Below are 11,091 nucleotides of genomic sequence, written 5' to 3'. Positions count from 1 at the left end.
GCAGTTATTCAAAGAAGAGAATTGCGTCATTCTGTGCCAAGGGGGTTGATGGTCTCAATGGCTTTGGTGGGAAGAGAGAGAGGAGGACTCAGTGTATCAGGTGAGGAAGCCTAGGAAAAAACAGGACCAACGGGACACACAGGATACACAGAAGAACTCGTTCTTGCCATTAAGGACGTGAGAAATCCCACCATCTGCAGGCTGGACGCCATAGTTCCGCTTCAAACCCAAGGGCCAGGCTTGGGAAACAGCGTCCCTCTGAGGGTGGGACAAAGTGGATGTCTCAGCTCGGAGAGCTAATTCTCCTTGCCTCTACCTCTCATTCCATTCGCGCCCTCAGGATTGATGATGCCCCCCCATGCCCATCCCCCCCATGGGGGAAGGCTCCTCCCACACTCCGAGCACCCATTCAAATGCTAAACCGCCCTGAGACACCCACCAGAAAAATAATCCTTCCCAGCTCTCCGGGGCCTCCCTTAGGAGGTCAAGGTCACACATAGGATGTGTCAATGTGTGACCTATGTGTCAAGGTCACACAGAATCAACCACGTCCCGGCCGTGCAGGGGGTGGGGGGGGGCGGGGAATGCCCAGTGCTGTGGGTAGAGAGCGTTTGGGGGATCGACTAAGCAACGTTTGGGGGCCTTGTCTATGCTGTCAGCACTTTGCTAGATGCTGGAGGACACAGAGGTGAGCCAGGGCCAGGCTCGATAGGTAAGGGGCAGATCCTGTGTCGTGGTGGGGAGCAGATGTGCTAAATGAGTGTCACAGCGTGTTCAGAAGAAGAGAAGTTTGGTGGCCGTGGGCTCTCCAGCAAGGCTTGGTGGGGCCATCCATGGGGTGCCAACCACGAGCCGGCTCTGTGTATTGATCCCTCTACCCCATCGTGTTCAGTCTGTACCATACCTGTGGCCGAGGGGCGGGGGAGCTTAGCAGAACCTCCCACTCACAGAGCTCAGCACGTACCGGGCACTGGATTCCAGGAGGTTCTTGAGCCAATGGTTGACGATGACGTTCGTTGTAGGAGGGCTGTTCAGGAGACTGAAGCCATGGGAGAAAAGTAATTTATTGTCAGGTGCTGAGTATATGACCAAGGGAACCAGATCCAGACCCCAGGACCCCAGGGACTAGGAGCCCAGGCAGACGGCCCAGCCTGGACCCGGTTGTGCCTCTGAGTGGCCGTGTGTCCTTGGCACAGTCACGGATTCCACAGCTGTTGATTGTAGGATTGAGGTAAGAAGATCTACTTCAGAGGGCTGTTGGGAGGACGAAATGATGTGATACATATGCACTTGCTTAGCACAGGACTGGCCTATAGAAGTCACTCGATAAATTATTTCATGAACTTCCTTCTGATGCCGGGTCTGTGAGAGACTTAGTCTCTTGCTTCATCTACTGAGATACCATTTTCTCACCCTCCTTAATGTTTTCTTCTTCCCACAACTTCGGTTTAGGTTACAAAGTCTTGTGAGGTCCATACAAAATGACAGGGACAGGAACCCACCCAAGAAGACAGGCCTATTTCAGTTGCCAACACGATTTACGTTAGAGCCTGGATAGACCTTGCTGACTGTGGCCATTGAATGGCACTGGAATAAGTGACCGCAGCCTTTTGGGGACTCACCTTATCTAAACACTTTGAAAAATAATAATGATGTTAGGCCTCAAGATAAAAAAAGAAATGCATAGGGGCGCCTGGTGGCTCAGTCGATCAAGCGTCTGACTTTGGCTCACGTCTCGATCTTACAGTTCACGAGTTCGAGCCCCGCGTCAGGCCCTGTGCTGACCGCTTGGAGCCTGGAGCCTGCTTTGGATTCTGTGTCTCCCTCTCTCTCTCTGCCCCTCCCCCACTGACTCTCCCCCCAACCCCCTCAAAGATGAAAAAAAAAATTTTTTTAAACATTAAAAAAAAGAAAAATAAATAGCTAAAACATCACAGCCAAGAAGAATGAAAATCAATTGCTATTCAGGCTCCTATTTGAATCTCAGTTATGATAAATATCTGCTTACTTAACGAAGATTCTATATCTTGCAGTGGGTTATTACAGGAGAGGACTGATGGCATCTGAGCCCCGGCTGTGAAACACTAGCAGTTTATCCTTTAGGGACATAACGAAAGCAGAACCCTTACCCAAGCCAGCCAGGACTGTCCTTGAGCCCCACCTCATGGACCGCACCCCACTTCGAGCGTCTGTTAATGGTTTGTCCTTGCTTCCCAGCAGCGGTAGGGCAGGGACACCCACGTTCGTGACCATTGGAGGAAGGGGGTCTTTTCCACTGCAGCTGCTGACCTAAAGAAACTCACGGAACATTAGCAGCCAGGGCCACGGAGACGCCTTTAGCCGGCTGTGGTGCGCAGCTGAAACGCAGTGGACGTGTGTGTACCCTACAGAGAGAAGAACCCGCGGCTCTCAGCCCTCTTTTCCAATGCCCGGGGTTTATTTTGGCTCTGGGCACCAGACCCTCCTGGGGATAGAGGAACCTCATGGACCAGGGCAGGGAGGAGGCATTTGAAAACCACAGGGTTTGTGATGAGACAGCGCAAAACAAACCTGACCAAAATGCTGAGTTTAGGGTGGGTCGGGCGGGGTGGGTTTCAGGGGACCCCATGACCGTCAGGGGTAGTGTGCAGAGCTGAGCACACCCAGATTCCGAGTTCCTGGCAGACATCGATTTCCTGAAAATATTCCACAAAGTGATCACACAGCTTTAGCTAAACGGCCCTCATTAGATCCCCCCCCCCCATCCCCTCGCTAACCACAGGCAGCAGCTTTGAGGTTGTTGAATTTGTACATGAACAAATGTTCCTAAAGCCCAGGAGAGGTTCCCATTTGCCTCCCCAGCCCCACCCAGGCTCTCTGGGCTTGTGAGCCTCAGTAATGGCCCCTGCACACACCGGGCCTGCATACGTCCATCCCTGGCATCCCTGGGGATGCCACCAAGCTCTCCGATGGGCTGGAGCCTCACATCTATCACCTCTAGCTGCCAAGCCTCCCGGAGCCTGCAGGGAGGTGACGGAGGTGGGACAGAGAGCTGCGGATGTCAGGCTGAGTCTCTGGCGGGGCCCAGTCCTGAAGAAGCATGCTTCCAGGCGGGAGGGACTGTGAACCATCAAGTCCTGTCTTCCCGGCAGTCGTCTCTCAGTTGGCCACCATAATTCTGCTGGAACGGGAGAGGTAACCCCCCACATGGCTGTCCAAGGATTCCATGGATTGACTATTGTCTGCATTATGCTTCCTGATCAGCAGGGCTAAGGGGGAGCCTGTGGCTTGGCTTCCCAGGTCCCTTAACCACCTGTTCACATGCTTGGGCTCTGGGCCCTTAGGACCTTAACTGGGTAAAAGGTCAACGGTCACCCTCTGTCACTTCCAAGCTGCCCCCACATCCCCCTCCCATCAAACAAAACAAAACACAACACACAAGCAAACAAAAGCCCTTCCAAACGCTCAGACCTTGTCTGCTTCGGGAAATTCAGTCTTGACTAATGGAGAAGCCACCAGATTCAAGGGGCTTGTGAATGCAGGTCTTCTGTCTGCTTCCTGATTGTCAGTGTCACCCATGACATGGCTTGGCTTGCGGACTTCAATAAGAAGCAGACAAAAATGCCAGGCCTGGGGCGCCTGGGTGGCTCAGTCGGTTAAGCGTCCGACTTCGGCTCGGGTCATGATCTTGCAGTTCGCGAGTTCGAGCCCCGCGTCAGGCTCTGTGCTGATAGCTCAGAGCCTGGAGCCTGCTTTGGATTCTGTGTCCCCCTCTCTCTATGACCCTCCCCCGTTCATGCTCTGTCTCTCTCTGTCTCAAAAATAAATAAACGTTTAAAACAAAAATTTAATAAAAAAAAAAAATGCCAGGCCTAAGTGGCCTGGGTTCGGAAACCTGTCCGGGCGGCCCCTCCTTCCTTCCACGCTTCTGTGGGAAGGCGGCAGGCCTTTCCAGGGGAACCCTGGTTCCATCCCACCATCTTTAGGGGGTCGGGTTGGGCAGGTTGGCCATTACCAACCACACGGAGGCCATCTCCTGAGCTTAAGACTCTATGCTTCAGAGAGTTCCTTCTGGGCGGCCGGCGGTGTAAAGGCAGAAAAAGGAGCCGCAAACCTGACTCACACCCTGCGCTGCCCGCGGGTTTCCAGGTAAGGCCAGAAGCTCGGAAGGCTTTCCTCTTTGAACCGTTCACTCACAAGAAGTAGTGGCCAAGGACTCAGCTTCCGTTTTCCCCTTGCCCAGCGCTCGGGGTGACGTGATCCAAGATTATCCTCCTGGATGGCCTCCGTTTGTACCTTACGGGCGGGGATGCGGCCTCATCCATCCTTGTATCTTCAGGCCTTCACACAAAATGTCGCACAGAGTAGGTTCCAGATACGTTGAGTGGGCGATGAGGGAGAGAGGTGAAATGCCAGAGGGAAATGAGGAAAGAAAGAGAAGTTACCGGGGCACCCGGCTTTGGCTCAGGTCACGATCTTGCGGTTTGTGAGTTCGAGCCCCGCGTCGGGCTCAGAGCCTGGAGCTTGCTTTGGATTCTGTGTCTCCCCCTCTCTATGCCCCTCCTCTGCCCACGCTCTGTGTCTCTCTGTCTCTCAATAATAAATAAATATTTAAAACAAAAAACAAAAAAAAAGAAAGAGAAGTTACCTGCCAGGGGGTGGGGCCAGGTGGATGGGGAGGAAGGGCAGGGGAAGAACCCACTTTTCTCTCATACCTTCTGATGCCACCTGCAAATCTCACCGACACACCTTCTGCTGTCTTCCGTAGATATTTCCTTAAAAGGCCAAAGAGAGAGGGAGTTACCCAGAGACCGTAGTTCTCTCCTCTCAGTGGCCAAGAGCCAGACGGACCGCTGAGGGCCGTGGGCCGCAGTGAGCCTCCCCTCAGATCCCCAACCTGATCCTCGTCCACTATGGTATTGCACACGCACACGCACAGACGGGGCACACCGACAAGAGAGTGGATACCACCAGACGTGCTCGTCCTCGCTGGTCCGCCAGAGCCTGGGAGAGTCTGGAAGGCAAGACAGGGGAAGAGGAGATTTGCCGAGATGCTTCCGTGTGTGGTGCTGAAGTGACCTGATAAATCAAAACCGGCCACTTGGTGGCTCCTGCGCTGGTGAGCAGACCTGAAGGACACGCGAGTCCGCAAACACACTAGCAGTGTGCCCTAGGGACCGACCGCAGCCTGAGGACACAGAGGCTCAAGCGGTTCCGTTCTTGTGCGCTCCCCTCTGATAACACACAAGCATTTTAGTGCAAAAGAGGAGGTCAGCATTCAGATACCCGACTGCCCCTTTGGGGTCAGACCCCTCACTCTGCCCTGGCTGGGGTCTCAGGCACGGCGGTCTGTGCGGAGAGATTAGGAGAGACGGAGCTCAGGCTCTAAATGCAAAGCGAGGGTACATCCTGCTGTCTGGAGGCTGTCCGGATCCGGGAGCAGTGCGGATGCCAAGATTCGCTGTCGATGGGACAGTAACCAGAGGGACGGGTTCCAGCAGGGCCCTCCTGCCTCCTAGGACAGCAGTGGGGGAGATCGGGGCGCAGGACAGTTGCCCTGGGTCTCTTCTCCTGGGCCTTGACCTTCTCCTCTTTGGACAGGTCATGCCCGCCTTGTTCTGTAACCCGTGCACAGGGAAATCCCGAAGTCGAGCCGTGCACAGCTGCCTGGAGGAACAAGGAGGCCCCAGCGTGACTCAGTATCCCCATCCGCTGGCCGAATCCATACGGACTGTCAACCGCATGAGAACCTTCCAGCCCCTCTCCTGCCTTCCTCAGCCGTGAACCCCCGAGGCCTTGCCCTTGCCTCACGGTTGCTGACCCCGTGCCCGGCACTGGCCCAGGCTAGTCCCCCACACCTCTGAGGGCCCCGGGAGACCGGGACCGCAGTCGAGCTTGTGTTTCGAGTGCTCAGCCCGCGTGCACGGTGTGCGGATGGTGTGTGCCTGGGGGGAGGCAACCAGCACGCCCCCCGCATGTGCAGGCGCTCTCCCCCCACCCCCATCACAGAAGAGAAGGGGGGAGGGCCCGCAGCACGCATCCCTGGGAGAGAGGGCCCCCTCTCAGCCCCGCAGCATGCCCTGAAGGCACGAGACGCTGTGCTGGAAGGCTCGGGGTCGCTTTCCACCGGACCCCAATCTCTCCTCCGGGCTGTCCCTGTCAACGATGAAAAAGACTCGGTGATGCTACGGTCCCAGACGCGTCAGTCCTGGAGGTGGTGGGCCGGATCACTGGCGGCCCACATCTGGCCCTTTTCAGAGTGAAAGGGGTACACAGTGGCAACGCCGGACGTGGAGGGGCCCCGACAGGTGCCCACAGGAGGTCTGTGCGCCAGGCCACGAGGCCACGGGCCGTCCTGGCTTCCTCCATGGCTTTCCCGGCTGTTGGACAGTGTGATTCTACCTGACGCTGCTTTGGCCTCTAGCTCCCAAACGGCAGTAGTCCGGCTCGTTTCTGCGGAGGGGCGACCTGCCCCACTTGTTCCAGAACACCTTCTGGAAGGGAGGGCCTTGTGGCTGAGCTTGCCTTGTAAGGCGCCAAGCCCCGTGGCTTCTCAGCACCGGTGATATTTGCCCCGTGACCCCGCGGGGTGTTTGCCGTGAAAGAGGAGGAACGGTTTCTCCATCTCTGCCTTCGCTGCTTTGAGCAGAATTGTGATTTCTCACGCTCTCAGGCCCGCCACTCTCCCGCGTGCCCGCTGGAGCTCCCACGCCGCCCCTGCCAAAGCGAAGGGCGCGAAACTAAAAGAGTGGACGACGCTGTGGACCGTCTAAGGCCAAGATAGCCGCCTCCACCACCCTGCGGGCATCGCGGTTCACGTAACCAAGGCGCTAAACCCCCACCCTGCCCATTTCGTCCTTTGTGAAAGCCCGCCGGCTAACTCCCTCAGGCCATTTCTCCCCGGAGGGGCTCTCGCACTCCCTCCTTCCTCTCTCTTGGCCTCCGTTGCTGCCAGCTGCCGCTGGTCTGCGGAATCCCTCCAGACCAGCCTTCTAGAACACCTCATTCTTCACGCTGTCCATCCTGCCCGGGAATCCACAGTCTCAGGGTGCAGGGCAAGTCGGGGCGTCTGATGGGACTTTTGGGAGGCTCCAGAGTATCTCTAGGAGGACAGTCTGGCGGGAGGGAGGGGTGAGGGCTCACCTCGGAGGCCACTTCTGTAGCAGGCATACTGGCTTTACCTCTTTGCCATCACGGATGCCTACGAACAGCAAAGGTTTCTGAAGGCGATTTTAGCAGAGGGCTTCTGTTCAGCAACAGAAAATCCACATCCTACTGCCGTCAACAGAAACACCCAGAGGGCAGTGAGCTTCTTTCCGGGTGATTTGCTCTGCGAGTTCTCAGTCTCTTCGGGCCTGCATGTTATTCGCTGAGCCCCCAGCTCTTCTGAGGGGCAGCCCGTCCCCAGGCTGGGACCCTCGGGGGAGGCATGTGCCTCCTGGTTCACCTCCAGGAGGAGGAGGAGGGCGCCTCTTCTCTCTAAGGGGGAACAAAGCCTGCATTTCAGTCCGAACGCACGAATTGAGTTTTCGTGTCCCTCCCCGAACCATCTGTAGCAAGAGTTCGCCGGGAGCCTGGGGCTGTGTCAGTCCCCGTGCAAACGGTCGGCGTGGGCGGGATGGTCCCCGGTGTCCATAAGATTGAGAAAATAGCATCAAATGTTAGCAAGGTCGAGGGGCGGTGTGGATGGGGGCACTTGATGGGGATCATGTGTGAGTGTGGGGAATGCTCAAGCCCCAGCTCCTGCCCGGCCCCCAAATGCGAGGCTTCTGGGCATGAGGGAGCCGTTCTAGAAAGAGGCACTATTTGAGACAGTGCGGGGAGCTTCCTGAGAGAACCACTTACGCTTTGAAAAGGGTGGGTTTAGAAGGACCTTCTCTTCGAGTTTGGCTTGAGTCCAAGCAAGGTACCTGAGAGCACATCACGTCTGCGGAAAGGAGAGAGGGACACAGGCAGCGGGGCCCCTTCTGGACGCCCGTCCTGGGATAGCCCGACTGGTGACGTCCAGTATGGCTGCCCTGAAGGACTGGAATCGTTCCTCTCCGCCTCGCACACACCTCCAACTCTTTCTTGGCAGTGTGAATCTTTTTTACGTTTTATATAGTTTTGAGAGAGAGAGCACGAGCAGGGGAGCGGCAGAGACAGGGGGAGACACAGGATCAGAAGCAGGCTCCAGGCTCTGAGCTGTCAGCACAGAGGCCGACACGGGGCTCAAACTCACGGACCACGCAGACTGCGAGATCATGACCTGAGCCGAAGTCAGACGCTTAACCGACTGAGCCACCCAGGCGCCCCGTGAGGCAGTTTAAAATTAGCCCTTTGCTGAACGCGTTGGACCTGGTTCACACTGACCCAGCTACATGCCTCGGTTTCTCCAGGGAGGAAGCAGAGACGAGTCAGCAGGAAACCAGGAGAGAGGCTTCTAGTTACCAGGCTTCACCTCGAGCACCGATCTGATACGTGATTTCCTCAGAACTGGTATCAGCCCTTTCTGTTTCTTTTATGGCAGAAAGTCCGGAAGAGGCCCCTGCCCACCCAGTTCGCGATGATATGTGACCTCTCCGTTCTTTGCTTCCTGGAGGCCGGAAGCCACAGGCGGCACTTGCTGTCCTCGGTGTCCAGCCCCACGGCATTGCCTAGGCGGGAAAGCACGTTAATCCGTGCGGTGAAGGGAAGGGGCTCTGGCTCCCAGGGAAGCTGCGTTCCGCGTTGTTCAGTGCTGACTGCTCTGTGACGGGGGCCTCTGCACCCACTCGCGGCCACTGACTCGGGGGTCACTCAACGACCCCTGGGAGGCACTGGGCCTGCCGGACCTCAAGTTTCATAGCAGTTAGACCCACCAGTGTGAGCTGGCTGGACCCGGCGGCTGGGGCCCTGTGGGGACTGACTGTCAGACCCCACGAGGCACCGCTGCTGAGGGGGGTTGAAAGCTGAGATAGGACAACCCGGGAAGAATTGAAACAGACACAGGTGACCCTAGAGGTCATCGGATTCCCTCCTTCGAGCTGATATAGAAGGACATTGATGCCTAGAGAAGAGGACAAGATTTACCCCCAAAATTAAGCACTAGAAAGCGATGCCATTAGAACTTGAACTTGGACTTACTGCCTCCTGATCTCCGTTCCTGGATTTCTTATTACAAATATATCATGTACGTGGATACATGTCACCTTTTAAAGAATTTATGGCTCCTGAGTGGCTCAGTTGGTTAAGTATCTGACTCTTGATTTCTGTTCAGGTCACGATTTTACGGTTTGTGGGTTCAAGTCCCATGTCAGGCTCTGCGCGGACAGCACGAAGCCTGCTTGCGATTCTCTCTCTCTCTGTCTCTCTCTCTCTCTGCCCCTCCCCCACTCATTCTCTCTCTCTCTCTCTCTCTCTCTCTCTCTCTCCATAAATAAACATTAAAAGAAGAATTCATGGCTCAAATATTGTACACTCTTGACTCTTTTGACACGTAAAGGCAGAAGTATGAACAGCCCCGGGGAATCCTATCGCCTCCCTGTTTCTGGTCTTCCACTCACAACGGGATCGATGCTCACCTGTCCATGACGCCCAACTCAGGTGGGCAGGGGTCGCCCCGGCTTTCAGGGAGCTCACTGGCTTGGGAGCGGCTCCCCAGTCTGTGTCGGGGACAGTTTTGCCTTAAGATGCTTTAGGAAAAGTCTGCCAAATAAAGATTTTACTGTGAGTCAGTGAGGTATTTCTGGAGGCATCCTGAAGTCCTCAGGACTTACCCTGGGGACATTGTGGGCACTGAAGGGGATGACAGAGCACAAGAGGATATTCACAGGGTCTCCCCAACAGGGTCCACGCTTGCTCGTGGGCATGATGTTTATATTTGAGAACAGGAATTTACCTTTCCACTTTCCTTGCTCTGTATGCCTTTTTGTAAATGTGGGCTGGTTTTAATTTTTTTAATGTGTATTTATTTTTGAAAGAGAGAGAGACAGAGCGCGAGCAGGGAAGGGGCAGAGAGAGAGGCAGACACAGAATCCAAAGCAGGCTCTGAGCTGTCAGCACAGAGCCCCAGGCGGGGCTTGAACCCACGAACCGTAAGATCATGACCTGAGCTCAAGTGGGACGCTTAACTGATTGAGCCCCCCAGGCACCTCAGCTTTGGGCTGGTTTTAAAGCCCGATTCTATTTTCAGGTGGAGATAGATATTACTTACTAGGTTTTATGAGGCGTGGGACTCAGTGTGCCTGATGCGTGTTCTGGGAAATAAGGTCGTGTTTTCACCCGAGTTTTGGCCGTCGAGCTGCCTGAGGAATGTTGCTCGGACTGCACCCTGATTCTGGCGGGCCCCCTGTGGCCTCAGTTTACATCTCACATTCCAGGTCTTCCTCAGAAGAACCTTGTGGTGACGCACGTGGAGATCCTTCAAGACGAAGTCAGGGGAACGGCGTCTAGTTCTGAGACAGGTGGGGAGGGTCTTGGCCGGGAGTGCACACGCACGTCTGTGCAGGTGCCCGCATTAGCTGAACACAGGGCCCTGCTCCGCGTCCCGGGGCCCGAGGGTCACCCAGACCTCCGCATCATGGTGCCGGTTCACTTTGAGGGGTCCAGTGTGGACAATGGGACAGTGGACTTCAGAACTTCCCCCTTGCGAAATCCAAGAGTAGGTTCTTCCTGATTTGGGGCATGAGACATTACTACAACTTTTATGGGAGGCAGGAAGGAAGTCCTCCGTAGAGGACAAGCCAGCACACAAGTCTGCAGAAACCCCGAACATTTGAAGAGTGGCTTAGCTGTGCTGGCCTCCTCTCTCTCTCTCTCTCTCTCTCTCTCTCGTTCTCTTTAGCTTGCCAGTGAATATACTTACAGAAAAACTCCCACGCCAAGAGTGTTCAGCTAGGTGAAATTTTATACACGTGAGCACCCAGCTCAAGAAACACAACCTCGGGCCCCCTGAAGTGCCCTGGCTGTCCCCTCCACGCCCCCGCCACCCCAGGGGAGCTGCAGGGCCCATGGCGAATGGCCCAGTCGGTTCACCTGTCCTTACAGCTCGGATGAGTGGGAGCAGACAGAGCCTTGTGCCTGGCTTCCTCTGGCTGCCGTTGTCTGTCCCTCCTCTTCTGAGGGACCTGAAAACGAAGCCGTGTCATCAGA

The sequence above is a fragment of the Panthera uncia genome, chromosome B4, assembly GCF_023721935.1.
Source record: "Panthera uncia isolate 11264 chromosome B4, Puncia_PCG_1.0, whole genome shotgun sequence".
NCBI lineage: Eukaryota > Metazoa > Chordata > Mammalia > Carnivora > Felidae > Panthera > Panthera uncia.
This window is presented reverse-complemented; position numbering follows the sequence as displayed.